At 38.0% G+C, this 16,645-nt stretch overlaps 1 non-coding gene across 1 annotated transcript; it reads right to left on the bottom strand.

Moving 5' to 3' along the window:
* Positions 1-1,552: 1,552 nt before the first annotated feature.
* Positions 1,553-1,659, bottom strand: LOC112767596 (small nucleolar RNA R71). Its single transcript, XR_003185038.1, has one exon. It is a non-coding gene; the product is annotated as a small nucleolar RNA R71 (small nucleolar RNA).
* Positions 1,660-16,645: the final 14,986 nt, after the last annotated feature.

The following is a 16,645-nucleotide window of genomic DNA, read 5'->3' as shown; positions in this document are numbered from 1 at the left end:
TCTTGGTGTTCATCTTGACATTCATAGCATTCTTGCATGCATTAATTGTTTTGATCCAAAAATTTTCATGCATTGCATCATTTTCATGTTTTTCATAAAAGTTTCAAAAATAAAAAAAAAATATCTTTCCCTTTTTCTCTCATCAAATTCGAAAATTTGAGTTGACTTTTTCAAAATTTTTTAAAAATCAAGTTGTTTCTTATGAGTCAAATCAAATTTTCAATTTGAAAATCTTATCTTTTTCAAAATCTTTTTCAAAAATCATATCTTTTTCATTATTTTCGAAAATTTCAAAAATCTTTTTCAAAATATTTTTCAAAAATCTTTTTCTTATCTTTATCACATAATTTTCGAAAATAATATTAACAATTAATGTTTTGATTCAAAAAAATTTTGAAGTTTGTTACTTGTTAAGAAAGATTCAAACTTTAAGTTCTAGAATCATATTTTATGATTTCTTGTGAATCAAGTCATTAATTGTGATTTTAAAAATCAAATCTTTTTCAAAACTAATTTCAATCATATCTTTTCAAAAATATCTTCTTATCTTACCTCTCTCAAAAATTTGATTTCAAAATATCTTTTCTAACCTCTTATCTTCTTATCTCTTCAAAATTGATTTTCAAAATTTGTTTCAACTAACTAACTAACTTTTTGTTTGTTTCTTATCTTTTTCAAAACTACCTAACTAACTCTCTCTCTCTAATTTTCGAAAATATCTCCCCCTTTTTCAAAAATTTCTTTTTAATTAACTAAATCATTTTACTTTTTAATTTTTATTTTCGAAAATCACTAACTCTTTTTTAAAAATTATTTTCGAAAAATTCTTCTTCTCTCTCATCTCCTTCTGTTTATTTATTCATCTACTAACATCTCTCCTTCACCCACCAAAAATCCGAACCCTCTCTCTTTCTCTGAGTTCAGATTTTTCTCTTCTTCTTTTCTTCTACTAACAATAAGGAACCTCTTTACTGTGACATAGAGGATTCCTCTTCTTTTCTTGTTCTCTTCTCTTTCTTATGAGCAGGAACAAGAAAAAAAGCATTCTTGTTGAAGCTGATCCAGAACCTGAAAGGACTCTGAAGAGGAAACTAAGAGAAGCTAAATTACAACAATCCAGAGACAACTTGATTGAAAATTTCGAACAAGTAAAGGAGATGGCAGCCGAACCCAACAACAATGCAAGGAGAATGCTTGGTGACTTTACTGCACCAAATTCCAATTTACATGGAAGAAGCATCTCCATCCCAACCATTGGAGCAAACAATTTTGAGCTGAAACCTCAGCTAGTTTCTCTAATGCAACAAAATTGCAAGTTTCATGGACTTACATCTGAAGATCCCTTTCAGTTCTTAACTGAATTCTTGCAGATATGTGATACTGTAAAGAATAATGGAGTAGATCCTGAAGTCTACAGGCTCATGCTTTTTCCTTTACTGTAAGAGACAGAGCTAGACTCTGGTTGGATTCTCAACCTAAGGATAGCCTGAACTCATGGGATAAGCTGGTCAAGGCTTTCCTAGCCAAGTTCTTTCCTCCTCAAAAGCTTAGTAAGATTAGAGTGGACGTTCAGACCTTCAGACAGAAAGAAGGTGAATCCCTCTATGAAGCTTGGGAGAGATACAAAGGACTGACCAAAAAGTGTCCTACTGACATGCTTTCAGAATGGACCATCCTGGATATCTTCTATGATGGTTTGTCTGACTTAGCTAAAATGTCATTAGATACTTCTGCAGGTGGATCCATACACCTAAAGAAAACGCCTGCAGAAGCTCAAGAACTTATTGACATGGTTGCTAACAACCAGTTCATGTACACTTCTGAGAGAAATCCTATAAGCAATGGGACGCCTCAAAAGAAGGGAGTTCTTGAGATTGATACTCTGAATGCCATATTGGCTCAGAACAAATTATTGACCCAACAGGTCAATATGATTTCTCAGAGTCTGAATGGATTGCAAGCTGCATCCAACAGTACTCAAGAGGCGCCTTCTGAATAAGAGGCCTATGATCCTGAGAACCCTGCAATAGCAGAGGTAAATTATTTAGGTGAACCTTATGGAAACACCTATAACTCATCATGGAGAAATCATCCAAATTTCTCATGGAAGGATCAACAAAAGCCACAACAAGGCTTTAATAATGGTGGAAGAAATAGGTTTAACAATAGTAAACCTTTTCCATCATCTACTCAGCAACAGACAGAGAACTCTGAACAAAATACTTTTAATTTATCAAATCTAGTCTCTGATCTATCTAAGGCCACTTTAAGTTTCATGAATGAAACAAGGTCCTCCATCAGAAATTTGGAGGCACAAGTGGGCCAGCTGAGTAAAAGGATCACTGAAATCCCTCCTAGTACTCTCCCAAGCAATACAGAAGAAAATCCAAAAGGAGAGTGCAAGGCCATTGATATAGTCAACACGGCCGAACCTAGAGAGGAAGGAGAGGACGTGAATCCCAGTGAGGAAGACCTCCTGGGACGTCCAGTGATCAATAAGGAGTTTCCCTTTGAGGAACCAACGGACTCTGAGGCTCATCTAGAGACCATAGAGATTCCTTTGAATCTCCTTACACCCTTCATGAGCTCTGATGAGTATTCCTCTTCTGAAGAGAATGAGGATGTCACTGAAGAGCAAGTTGCCAAGTTCCTTGGTGCAATCATGAAGCTGAATGCCAACTTATTTGGTAAAATGACTTGGGGAGATGAACCTCCCCTGTTCACTGATGAACTAAATGCATTGGAATTACTGAGACTACCTCAGAAGAAAGAGGATCCAGGAAAGTTCCCCATACCTTGTACCATAGGCACCATGACCTTTGAGAAGGCTCTATGTGACCTTGGGTCAGGGATAAACCTCATGCCACTCTCTGTAATGGAGAAGCTGGGAATATTTGAGGTGCAAGCTGCTAGAATCTCATTAGAGATGGCAGACAGCTCAAGAAAAGAGGCTTATGGACAAGTAGAGGACATGTTAGTAAAGGTTGAAGGCCTTTACATCCCTGCTGATTTTATAATCCTAGACACTGGGAAGGATGAGGATGAATCCATCATCCTTGGAAGACCCTTCCTAGCCACAGCAAGAGCTGTGATTGATGTTGACAGAGGTGAATTAGTCCTTCAATTAAATAAGGACAACCTTGTGTTTAAAACTCAAGGATCTCTCTCTGCAACCATGGAGAGGAAGCATGAAAAGCTTCTCTCACTACAGAGTCAGCTAGAGCCCCCACAGTCAAACTCTAAGTTTGGTGTTGGGGAGTCTCAACAAAGCTCTGAACATCTGTGAGGCTCCATGAGAGCCCACTGTCAAGCTATTGACATTAAAGAAGTGCTTGTTGGGAGGCAAACCAATGTTTATCTAATTATATTTTTATTGGTTATATGTCTTTATAGGTTCATGATCATGTGGAGTCACAAAATAAACAGAAAAAATAAAAACAGCAGAAGAAAAATCACACCCAGGAGGAAGCACCTGTCTGGCGTTCAACGCCAGAACAGAGTATAGTTCTGGCGCTGAACGCCCAAAATGGGTAGTGTCTGGGCGCTGAACGCCCAAAATGGACACCAATCTGGCGCTGAACGCCAGAATTGCACCCTGGAGAAGAGCTGGCGCTGAACGCCCAGAACAAGCATGGTTCTGGCGTTCAACGCCAGAAATGGACTACAAATGGGCGTTGAACGCCCAAAATAGGCACCAACTTGGCGCTGAACGCCCAGAGTTGGATGCAAAGGCATTTTACATGCCCAATTTGGTGCAAGGTTGTAAATCCTTGAACACCTCAAGATCTGTGGACTCCACAGGATCATCTCAAGATCTGTGGATCCCATAGGATCATCTCAGGATCTGTGGACCCCACAGGATCATCTCAGGATCTGTGGACCCCACAGGATCCCCACCTACCTCCACTCACTCTCTTCTCACCCCTCTTTCACACAATCCTATAATCACTCTTCCCCAAAACCCTTCACCTATCATCTCCATCCCTCTTCCCTATTAACCCTTCACCACTCACATCTACCCACTCTTCCCCATAAACCTACCTCATAAACTCCACCCACCTTCGAAATTCAAAACCAATTTCCCACCCAAACCCACCCATATGGCCGAAACCTTACCCCCCCTCCCTTCCCTATATAAAGCTCTCCATTCCTCTTCATTTTCACACAACACACCCCTCTATACCCTTCTTGGCCGAAACACACATCTCCTTCTCCACCTCCTCCATTTCTTCTTCTTCTTCTTCTATTCTTTCGTTTATTGCTCGAGGACGAGCAATATTCTAAGTTTGGTGTGGTAAAAGCATAGCTTTTTTGTTTTTCCATTACCATTGATGGCACCTAAGACCGGAGAATCCTCTAGAAGAGGGAAAGGGAAGACAAAAGCTTCCACATCCGAGTCATGGGAGATGGAAAGGTTCATCTCCAAAGCCCATCAAGACCACTTCTATGATGTTGTGGCCAAGAAGAAGGTGATCCCCGAGGTCCCTTTCAAACTCAAAAGAAATGAGTATCCGGAGATCCGACATGAGATTCAAAGAAGAGATTGGGAAGTTCTAACAAACCCCATCCAACAAGTCGGCATCCTAATGGTTCAAGAGTTCTATGCCAATGCATGGATCACCAAGAACCATGATCAAAGTAAGAACCCGGATCCAAAGAACTATGTTACAATGGTTCGGGGGAATTACTTAGATTTTAGTCCGGAGAATGTGAGGTTGGCGTTCAACTTGCCAAACATGGAAGAAAACGCATGCCCCTACACTAGAAGGGTCAACTTTGATCAAAGGTTGGACCAAGTCCTTGTGGACATATGTGTGGAAGAAGCTCAATGGAAGATTGACTCCAAAGGCAAGCCAGTTCAACTAAGAAGACTGGACCTCAAGCCTATAGCTAGAGGATAGTTGGAATTCATCCAATGCTCCATCATCCCCACTAGCAACCGATCTGAAGTTACTGTGGATCGGGCCATCATGATTCATAGCATCATGATTGGAGAGGAAGTAGAAGTTCATGAAGTCATCTCCAGTGAACTCTAAAAAAATAGCCGACAAGCCCTCTCCTGGGTCAAGGCTAGCTTTTCCTCATCTAATTTGCCATCTATGTTACTCAGCTGGAGCTTTCATAGAAGGTGACACTTCCATTGAGGAAGGAAATCCCATCACCAAGAAAAGGATGGAGCAAGCAAGAGAGCCCATTAATGGAGCTCAAGAGGCGTATGGAGCTCATCACCATGAGATCCCGGAGATGCCTCAAATGCACTTTCCTCCAAATAACTTTTGGGGAGAACATCAACACCTCCCTAGAAGAAATAAGTTCCAACATGGGACAACTAAGGGTGGAACATCAAGAGCACTCCATCATGCTTCATGAAATAAGAGAAGATCAAAAAGCAATGAGGGAGGAGCAACAAAGACAAAGAAGAGACATAGAAGAGCTCAAGGACATCATTGGTTCCTCAAGGAGGAAACGCCACCATCACTAAGGTGGATTCATTCCTTGTTCTTATTTCTTCTGTTTTTCGTTTTTATATGTTATGTGCCTATCTATGTTTGTGTCTTTATTACATGATCATTAGTAGTTAGTAAACTTTGTCTTAAAGTTATAAATGTCCTATGAATCCATCACCTCTCTTAAATGAAAAATGTTTTAATTCAAAAGAACAAGAAGTACATGAGTTTCGAATTTATCCTTGAACTTAGTTTAATTATATTGATGTGGTGACAATACTTTTTGTTTTCTGAATGAATGCTTGAAACAGTGCATATGTCTTTTGAAGTTGTTGTTTAAGAATGTTAAATATGTTGGCTCTTGAAAGAATGATGACAAGGAGACATGTTATTTGATAATATGAAAAATCATAAAAATGATTCTTAAAGCAAGAAAAAGCAGCAAAGAACAAAGCTTGCAGAAAAAAAAAATAGCGAAAAAAAAATAGAAAGAAAAAGAAAAAGCAAGCAAAAAAAGCCAAAGCTCTTAAAACCAAAAGGCAAGAGCAAAAAGCCAATAACCCTTAAAACCAAAAGGCAAGGGTAATAAAAAGGATCCCAAGGCTTTGAGAATCAGTGGTTAGGAGGGCCTAAAGGAATCAAATCCCGGTCTAAGCGGCTAAACCAAGCTGTCCCTAACCATGTGCTTGTGGCGTGTAGGTGTCAAGTGAAAACTTGAGACTGAGCGGTTAAAGTCAAGGTCCAAAGCAAAAAAAGAGTGTGCTTAAGAACCCTGGACACCTCTAATTGGGGACTTTAGAAAAGCTGAGTCACAATCTAAAAAGGTTCACCCAATTATGTGTCTGTGGCATTTATGTATCCGGTGGTAATACTGGAAAACAAAGTGCTTAGGGCCACGGCCAAGACTCATAAAGAAGCTGTGTTCAAAAATCATCATACTGAACTAGGAGAATCAATAACACTATCTGAACTCTGAGTTCCTATAGATGCCAATCATTCTGAACTTCAATGGATAGAGTGAGATGCCAAAACTATTCAAGAGGCAAAAAGCTATAAGTCCCGCTCATCTAATTTGGGCTATGTTTCCTTGATAGTTTAGAATTTATAGTATATTCTCTTCTTTTTATCCTATTTGATTTTCAGTTGCTTGGGGACAAGCAACAATTTAAGTTTGGTGTTGTGATGAGCGGATAATTTATACGCTTTTTGGCATTGTTTTTAGTATGTTTTTAGTAGAATCTAGTTACTTTTAGGGATGTTTTCATTAATTTTTATGTTAAATTCACATTTCTGGACTTTACTATGAGTTTGTGTGTTTTTCTGTGATTTCAGGTATTTTCTGGCTGAAATTGAGGGACTTGAGCAGAAATCAGATTCAGAGGTTGAAGAAGGACTGCAGATGCTGTTAGATTCTAACCTCCCTGCACTTAAAGTGGATTTTCTGGAGCTACAGAACTCAAATTGGCGCGCTTCCAATTGCGTTGGAAAGTAGACATCCAGGGCTTTCCAGCAATATATAATATTCCATACTTTGCTCGAGGATAGATGACGTAAACTGGCGTTCAACGCCAGCTCTCTGCCCAAATCTGGCGTCCAGCGCCAGAAATGGATCAAGAACCAGAGTTCAGCGCCAGAAATGGATCAAAACCTGGCGTTCAACTCCACAATTGGCCTCTGCACGTGTAACATTCAAGCTCAGCCCAAGCACACACCAAGTGGGCCCCGGAAGTGGATTTATGCATCAATTACTTACTCATGTAAACCCTAGTAGCTAGTCTAGTATAAATAGGACCTTTTACTATTGTATTAGACATCTTTGATCAATTTTATGCTATCCTAGATCACTTTTTGGGGGCTGGCCATCTCGGCCATGCCTGGACCTTTTACTTATGTATTTTCAACGGTAGAGTTTCTACACTCCATAGATTAAGGTGTGGAGCTCTGCTGTTCCTCAAAGATTAATGTAAAGTACTACTATTTTTCTATTCAATTCAACTTATTCCACTTCTAAGATATTCATTCACACTTCAACCTGAATGTGATGAACGTGACAATCATCATCATTCCCCATGAACGCGTGCCTGACAACCACTTCCGTTCTACCTTCGATTGAATGGGTGTCTCTTGGATCCCTTAATCAGGATCTTCGTGGTATAAGTTAGAACCCATGGATGGCCATTCAAGAGAATCCGGAAAGTCTAAACCTTGTCTGTGGTATTCCGAGTAGGATTCAATGATTGAATGACTGTGACGAGCTTCAAACTTGCGATTACTGGGCGTAGTGACAGACGCAAAAGGATAGTAAATCCTATTCCAGCATGATCGAGAATCGACAGACGATTAGCCGTGCCGTGACAGGGCATTTGGATCATTTTCCTAAGAGAAGACCGAAAGTAGCCATTGACAATGGTGATGCATTACATAAAGCTTGCCATAGGAAGGAGTAAGACTGATTGGATGAAGACAACAGGAAAGCAGAGATTCAGAGGGACAAAAGCATCTCTATACACTTATCTGAAACTCTCACCAACGATTTACATAAGTGTTTCTATCCTTTATTTTATGTTTATTTAATTATTATTCAAAAACTCCATTATCAATTTATATCTGCCTGACTGAGATTTACAAGGTGACCATAGCTTGCTTCATACCAACAATCTCCGTGGGATCGACCTTTACTCACGTAAGGTATTACTTGGACGACCCAGTGCACTTGCTGGTCAGTTACACGGAGTTGTGAACCATGGTATTGAAATCATGTTTTTGGTGCCATTGCCAGGGAAAGAAAGAGCAATGAATTTTACATAATTAAAGTGTAATCACAATTCCGCGTTACCAGGCATGTATGTATCCGGTGGTAATACTGGAAAACAGAGTGCTTTGGGCCACGGCCAAGACTCTTAAAGTAGCTGTGTTCAAGAATCAACATACTGAACTAGGAGAATCAATAACACTATCTGAATTCTAAGTTCCTATAGATGCCAATCATTCTGAACTTCAAAGGATAAAGTGGGATGCCAAAACTATTCAAGAGGCAAAAAGCTACTAGTCCCGCTCATCTGATTGGAGCTAAGTTTCATTGATAGTTTGGAGTTTATAGTATATTCTCTTCTTTTTATCCTATTTGATTTTCAGTTGCTTGGGGACAAGCAACAATTTAAGTTTGGTGTTGTGATGAGCGGATAATTTATGCGCTTTTTGGCATTGTTTTTAGTATGTTTTAGTTAGTTTTTATTATATTTTTATTAGTTTTTAATTAAAAATCACATTTCTGGACTTTACTATGAGTTTGTGTGTTTTTCTGTGATTTCAGGTATTTTCTGGCTGAAATTGAGGGACCTGAGCAAAAATTTGATTCAGAGGCTGACAAAGGACTGCTGATGCTGTTGGATTCTGACCTCCCTGCACTCGAAATGGATTTTCTAGAGCTACAGAACTCCAAATGGCGTGCTCTTAATTGCGTTGGAAATTAAACATCCAGGGCTTTCCAGAAATATATAATAGTTTATACTTTGACCGAGTATAGATGATGCAAACTGGCGTTGAACGCTAGCTCTCTGCCCAATTCTGGAGTCAAACGCCAGAAACACGTTGCAAAGTGGAGTTAAACGCCCAAACTGGCACCAAAGCTGGCGTTTAACTCCAAGAAAAGTCTCTACATGTTTAAAGCTCATGCTCAGCCCAAGCACACACCAAGTGGGTCCCGGAAGTAGATTTCTACATCATTTACTCATTTCTGTAAACCCTAGTAACTAGTTTAGTATAAATAGAACTTTTTACTATTGTATTTACATCTTATGCATTCTGAGTTTATCTTTGGATCATATTGATCACGTCTAGGGGCTGGCTTCTCGGCCATGCCTGGACCTTGTTCTTATGTATTTTCAACGGTAGAGTTTCTACACTCCATAGATTAAGGTGTGGAGCTCTGCTGTATCTCAAGTATTAATACAATTACTACTATTTTCTATTTAATTCAGCTTATTCCTATTCTAAGATACTCATTCGCACCAAAGAACATGATGAATGTGATGATTATGTGACGCTCATCACCATTCTCACCTATGAACGCGTGCCTGACAACCACTTCCGTTCTACATGCAAACAAGGCTTGAATGAGTATCTCTTAGCCTCCTGATCGTGAGATCAGAGTCTTCGTGGTATAAGTTAGAACCCATGGATGGCCATTCCTGAGATCCGGAAAGTCTAAACCTTGTCTGTGGTATTCCGAGTAGGATCTGGGAAGGGATGGCTGTGACGAGCTTCAAACTCGCGAGTACTGAGCGTAGTGACAGACGCAAAAGGATAGTAAATCCTATTCCGGTATGATCGAGAACCGACAGATGATTAGCCGTGCTGTGATAGAGCATTTGGACCATTTTCACTGAGAGGACGGGATGTAGCCATTGACAGCGGTGATGCCCGACATACAGCTTGCCATGGAAAGGAGTAAGAAGGATTGGATGAAGACAGTAGGAAAGCAGAGAGACAGAAGGGACAAAGCATCTCCATACGCTTATCTGAAATTCTCACCAATGAATTACATAAGTATCTCTATCTTTATTTTACATTTTATTTATATTTTAATTATTAAATCTCCATAACCATTTGAATCCGCCTGACTGAGATTTACAAGATGACCATAGCTTGGCTTCATACCGACAATCTCCGTGGGATCGACCTTTATTCACGTAAGGTTTATTACTTGGATGACCCAGTGCACTTGCTGGTTAGTTGTGCGAAATTTTGACAAAGAATTAAGATTATAAACGTGCGTATTGAGTTTTCAGCGCCGTTACCAAAGAAGATGGATCGTCACGATTTCTGCGCACCAATGCGCGTACCTGACGCGCACGGGTCGCAAGCAATTTTGGCCTCTGTGCGAAATGAACAGAGAGTTGTGCATGCGCGGGCCTGGACTCGCATGATTCGCACAACCAAAGGCACGCGCACGCATCCCAGACGCTTACGCATCGCTTGAACAATATGCGACCCACGCGTACGCGTGATGTACGCGTACGCGTTACGTGCGACGCACAATTGAATCACTACACCGCTTGATTTCAATTCTCCCATCCCCTAATCCTAATTCTTTTTCATTCCTAATTCTTTCTTCTTTCTTCTTCCCTCTTTCTTCCTTATTTCTTCTTACTATCTACTACTTTCTACCTCAGGTTTCTTTTCTTCCCCCTATCTACTCTTTCCTCCTTCTTTTAATTATTGCATTTATTTATTTTTCTTTCTTTCCAATTTTATGTTATCTTAGTTATTTATGGTTTCTTTTTTATACATTCTTATGTTGGTGTTGGAACTTTATTTGGATAATACCTTATTACCATTAAGCTTGTGAAAATTATGAAGAGTGATTTGACAATTGACATTTAAATTTAGCTCTCATACATTTGGATTCATTATTTTCACTCCTATTTTAACTTGCACACCAAGTGTTTGTGAAAAAACTCTTATGGCATTCTGCATCATATTTCATTTTACTCTTATACTTTAACGCCTCTTTTTCACGACACTTGGACTCCACATGTATTTGAGATTATCACTCACAGTTGTCAGTATACTGGTGCTCCTTAATTTGGCACATTTAATCATTGATGTTTGAGCTATGCTTCTCATGCCTATTACTTGCATGCTTTTAACCTCTTGCATCTAATTACTATGAATTGCCTTTCTCGCTCTTAATTGATGTCTTACCTACATGTTGTAGTTACCATGTATTTAAGCTATTACCTTTTCTTTGGCATCCATTATCACTTGAAATTTTCTCCCTCTGGTTTTTAGTTCTCTATATTTAACATTCTTCCTCTTTCCTTCCTCCTTAGGCATGGGTACCACGAAAGGAAAAGAGAAGGCCACTGACAAGACACTAGCGCGGAGAGGAACCAAGAGACCTCCAGCTAAGGCGCCTCCATCTACAAGCATCCAGCCGCCAACAAAGCGGGTGAAGAGGATCATCAAAGTTGATGAAGCAGAAAAAGCATCAGTTGGAACCACCCGTCCACTTGCACATCTTAGCATGCACCGAAGACGGTGCAATCTTTAAGTGTGGGGAGGTCGATACCGACTTCCGTGGGTTAGTTATTTTCTTCTCAACACCAATGTTTAATTTGTTAGTTGTTGCATTTGCATGTTTGATTGCCTGTCTATTTGATTTTATGCATATTTTACCACTGCTTGGTTGAAGTAATATTCTCTTTTTCAAGAAACTTTTTAGAGTATTTCACTAATTTGAATTAAAATTTTTATTGGACTTGTTTGAAGAAATTTATTTTGGAACATAGTTTTTGAGCTCGAACACACAAAACCACTGAGATTTTGAGCCTATTTGATTGGTTGCATTTTATCAACCAATATTTTGTTTTGGTTGTATTTTTCTCTCTATAATTGTGATCTTTGTCTTACTTGATTCTATATTTCCATTATTTGACGTATGCATGCACTTATATGATTGAGGACTTTGTTTCACTTAGCTTACATACCCATATGGCCTTAACCTTTCATTATCCTTTGCAAACCAATTTTGAGCCTATTTTACCCCTTTGTTCTTTACTTTAGCTCATCACTAACTCTAAGTGGAAAACAATAATGTCCTTAATTTGAATCCTTGGTTAGCTTAAACTAGTGAAAGTGCTCATGATTTAAGTGTGGGGAAGTTGGGTTTAAAAATATTTGGTTTGAGAATTGGGTGTTGTATATTCTTGAGGAAATGTGAAAAAGAATATTGAGGACATGTTTATGCATTCAATACTTTAATCATATGCATTGAGAAAAACAAAAGAAAAGAAAAGAAAAAAAATAGAAAAAAATAATAGAAAAAAAAGGAGAGAAAAAGAAAAGAAAAAGAGCAAACAATAAAAAGGGGACAAAATGCCCCAAGGTAAATGGTGATAGTAATGCATATGTGTTGTACTCAAAATTTCGGATGCATGAATATGTGGAAAACATAGTTAATGGGTAGTTAGATTTTGCATTTTAATTACATGGATTGTCCTAAGTTAGGTGGAGAGTTTAGGTTAATTAAGGATTCATATTTTAGTCTACTTGACCAAATACAATCCTACCTTGACCCTAACCCCATTACAACCCTTAAAAGACCTCTTGATATGTGTATTGGTGCATTAAATTTCTGTTGATTGTTAGATGAAGAGCAAGTCTTAGAAAGCAAGCTTAGTAGAGAATTGAGAGAATTGAACCTTAAACACCTGAGCGATTAGAGTGCATATACACTTCCGGTGAGGGTTCGATGCTCGATTCTTTGTTCCCGGCTTTCATGAGCTATCTTCTTCTTGCAAGTCTATTTGTACTTCATTTTTATGATTTGAATTAGTGAAATCCAGCTCATATTTGTTCTTAAAAGATTTATTTACCTTTAACCAAGTGGGTAAAAGCATTTTGCATTTAGTTGCATTCATATAGATAGGTTGCATTTCATAAGTTTTACCATTCCTCTTCACTCCTTTATAGCTTCTCTTAGGCTTAGCATGAGGACATGCTAATATTTAAGTGTCGGGAGATTTGATGCACCACTATTTCGTGGTATATTTTGTACTTCATTGAGTGGATTTTATCTACTAAACTCACACTTATTCATAGAATTCGCATGTTTTACATTTTCCTTCCTAATTTTGTGCTTTGATTGAAAACTTGCTTCCTAAGCCATTAAATTGTATATTTTAATTCCCCTTTATACCATTCGATGTCGTGATATGTGTGTTAAGTGTTTTCAAAGATTACAGGGCAGGAATGGCTTAGAGAATGGAAAGGAAGCATGCAAAAGTGGAAGGAATACAAGAAACTGAAGGAATTGCTAAGCTGTCTAGTCTGACCTCTTCGTACTAAATCAACCATAACTTGAGCTACAGAGATTCAAATGAGGTGGTTTTAGTTGCGTTGGAAAGCTACTATCTGGGGCTTCGCAACGATATACAATTTGCCATAGTTGCCATGCTGTTAGGCGACGTACACGCGTGGATCACGCATACGCATGACCTGACAAAAGTTCAATCCACGCGTACGCGTGATAGAGCCACATGCTGGACGTATCAGAAATCGCTGGGTGCAATTTCTGGGCTATTTTGACCAAGTTTTTGGCCTAAAAAACACAGATTAGAGGCTACAGAGTGGGGGAATCCAAGGATTCAGTCAGACAACATTCATTCACATTAGTTAGGTTTTAGATGTAGTTTCTAGAGAGAGAGGCTCTCTCCTCTCTCTTAGGTTTTAGGATTCTTAGGTTTAGTTATTTTCAATTTCAGATTTCTACTTTTTTTTTAATTTAGCTTCTCTTCTACTTTTAATTATTCTTCTACTTTAGTTTATCTTCTCTTGTTGATTTATGTTCCCAATTTGGTCTATGAACTTTTCATGTTAGATTTGATTTTCTATTTAATGCAATTTAAGGTAATTTAGATTTATGATTGCTTTCTTCAATTTATGTTATTGATGCTTTCAATTTAATTTGGATTTCTCTCCTTTTGGCTTTGGTTGAGTTATCAAACTCCTTTGTTGATTGATAATTGGAATTTGCTGGTTGATTTGGATCCCTCTAAAGCTAGTCTTTCCTTAAGAGTTGACTAGGACTTGAGGAATCAAATTGATTGGTCCACTTGACTTTCCTTCATAGTTAGAGGTTAACTAAGTGGGAGCAACGAGCAATTCTGATCACAATTGATAAGGATAACTAGGATATGACGTCTAGTTCTCATACCTTGCCAAGAGCTTTTCTAGTCATTAATTTACTTTCTTGCCTTTTTATTTTCTTATTCCTTATTCAAAACCCCAAAAAGATACTTTTTCCATAACCAATAATAAATACACCTCCCTGCAATTTCTTGAGAGACGACACGAGGTTTAAATACTTCGGTTTATTTTTATTGGGTTTGCTTAAGTGACAAACAAGTTTTTATAAGAAAGGATTATTGTTAGTTTAGAAACTATACTTGCAACGAGAATTTATTCGTGAATTCTTTACTAGCAAAAATCCGTTCGTCAAAATAAAACTAGAAATTCTTATCACCAAACTTATTTAAATTTGACTGATGGCACCGAGGACGGTGCCAAGCTTTAGGTGTGGGGAGGTCGGTCAGTACCTGACTTCTGGAGGTAATTGCTTTTTCTTAACACCAATAGGTTATTTTTTTTTAGTTTTTCTTTTGTTAAATAGGATAGATTGTATAGTAATAAGTGTTTGCATGTATGTTCTACTTGGTTGAAAAATAATAAGTTTCTTTTCAAGACCCTATTTTTAAAAAAAATTTAACTAATTCAAATTTAAATTCTATGTTAAACTTGTTTGAAGCTTGTATTTGGAACATGAATTATAGCTAAGAACACACAACCCGTGAGTTTTGAGCTTAATTATATGGTTACATTATTTAACCATGATATTTATTCTTGTGTGTTTTCTTCTCTATAATTGCAATCTTTACTTTGTTCCACTCTATATGTCTATTGTTTGGTGTATTTATATGCATGCATATGATTGAGGCCATTATTTGCTATTAGCTCACTTATCCCAAATAGCCTACCTTTACAATTACCCCTGTTTGCTACTTTGAGCCTTTTAATCCCATTTGTTCTATATTTTATCACATCACTAGCCCTAAGCGGAAAAATAATTAATTACGCCAAATGAATCTTTGGTTAGCTTAAGATAGAGGTTGTGTATTAACTAAATATGGGGAATTATGGGAAACCTAGGTTAATAGGAATGTGTTATATTTTTACTTTATTTAAATAGTAGAAATTTGGGTACATACTCATGTGAAACCAAAAATGTTATGTTTCTACTCATATGCATTGAAATGTTATGTTTGCTTTAACGTTCAAAAAAAATATTATATATTATATTTTACAGCATAAATAAATAAATAAATAGGGGAAAAATTACCCCAATATTAAGTTTAATAAAAGATCAATGCATATGTGGTAAAATTAAAGAAAAACTCGATACATGAGTATGTGATATATACAAAAGTGAGATCAAGGGTAGCTAGGCATGATTTTAGAATTTTATAGAGTGTGTGTATGTTAGGTGATAGCTTAGGTTACTCAAAGATTCAATTTATAACTCACTTGGTCATACATATATCCTCACCCTTACCTTAGCCCCATTACAACCTTGAAAAGACCTCATGATATTTGCATTGGTATACTAAATATTTGTTGATTGGTTAGATGAAGAACAAAGTTTAGAAAGCATGACTAGAGAAGAGTAGAACGATTAACCCTAGACACTTGAGAGTTAGAGTGATATACACTACCAGTGAGGATTTAGTGCTTGATTCTATGTTCCCTGCTTTCATGAGCTATCTTCTTACAAGTTTCCGTGTCTTTACTGTATGATTTGAATTAGTGAAATCTGATTTATATTTGTCTTGGAGAACTTGTTTATTTTCAACCAAGTATACAGAACCATCTTAGCATATAGTTGCATTCATATATAGGTTGCATTTCATGAGTCTTACTTCCCCCTATTCATTCCCTTTGTCTCCTTGAGCTTAGCATGAGGACATGCTAATGTTTAAGTGTGGGAAGTTTCCTAAACCCTTAAATTGTATATTTTTAATTCTCCTTTATACCATTCGATGTCGTGATCTGTGTGTTCAGTGTTTTCAGGCTTTATAGGGCAGGAATGGCTTAGAAGATGGAGAGGAAGCTTGCATAAATGGAAGGAACACAAGAAATAAAGGAGACAACCAGCGAGCATCGACGCGCACGCATGGCTGACACGTGCGCGTGAATTGGAGTTTTGCACGGCGACGCGTACGCGTCAGGCACGCGTACGCGTGACAAGGAAGTTCGCCAAACGACGCGCATGCGTGACTGAGGCGTACGCGTGACATGCGCAACCTGCAGAAATTGCAGAAAATGCTGGGGGCGATTTTGGGCCGAGTTTGGACCCAATTTTTGGCCCAAAAACACAAACTAGAGCCAGGGGACAAGCAGAAACTCAACACACATTCTCATTCTCATAGTTTTTAGTTTTTAGTTTGGAATCTTAGAGAGAAATTGCTACTTCCTCTAGGTTTCCTTTACATTCATAGATTTCTAGTTTTATGCTTTTGCTTTGGATATCGAGAAGAGTCACTACCTCCGTTGAAGTTTCATTATTCTAGTTTGTTTTCCTATTCCTTTACTCTTTTATTGCCCATTAGCCCTGTTTGGATAAGTATATTTATGATTTT

Source organism: Arachis hypogaea, chromosome 17 (assembly GCF_003086295.3).
Source record: "Arachis hypogaea cultivar Tifrunner chromosome 17, arahy.Tifrunner.gnm2.J5K5, whole genome shotgun sequence".
Lineage (NCBI taxonomy): Eukaryota > Viridiplantae > Streptophyta > Magnoliopsida > Fabales > Fabaceae > Arachis > Arachis hypogaea.
The sequence above is the reverse complement of the archived record's forward strand: the minus strand, read 5'-3'. Positions and strand labels throughout refer to the sequence as shown.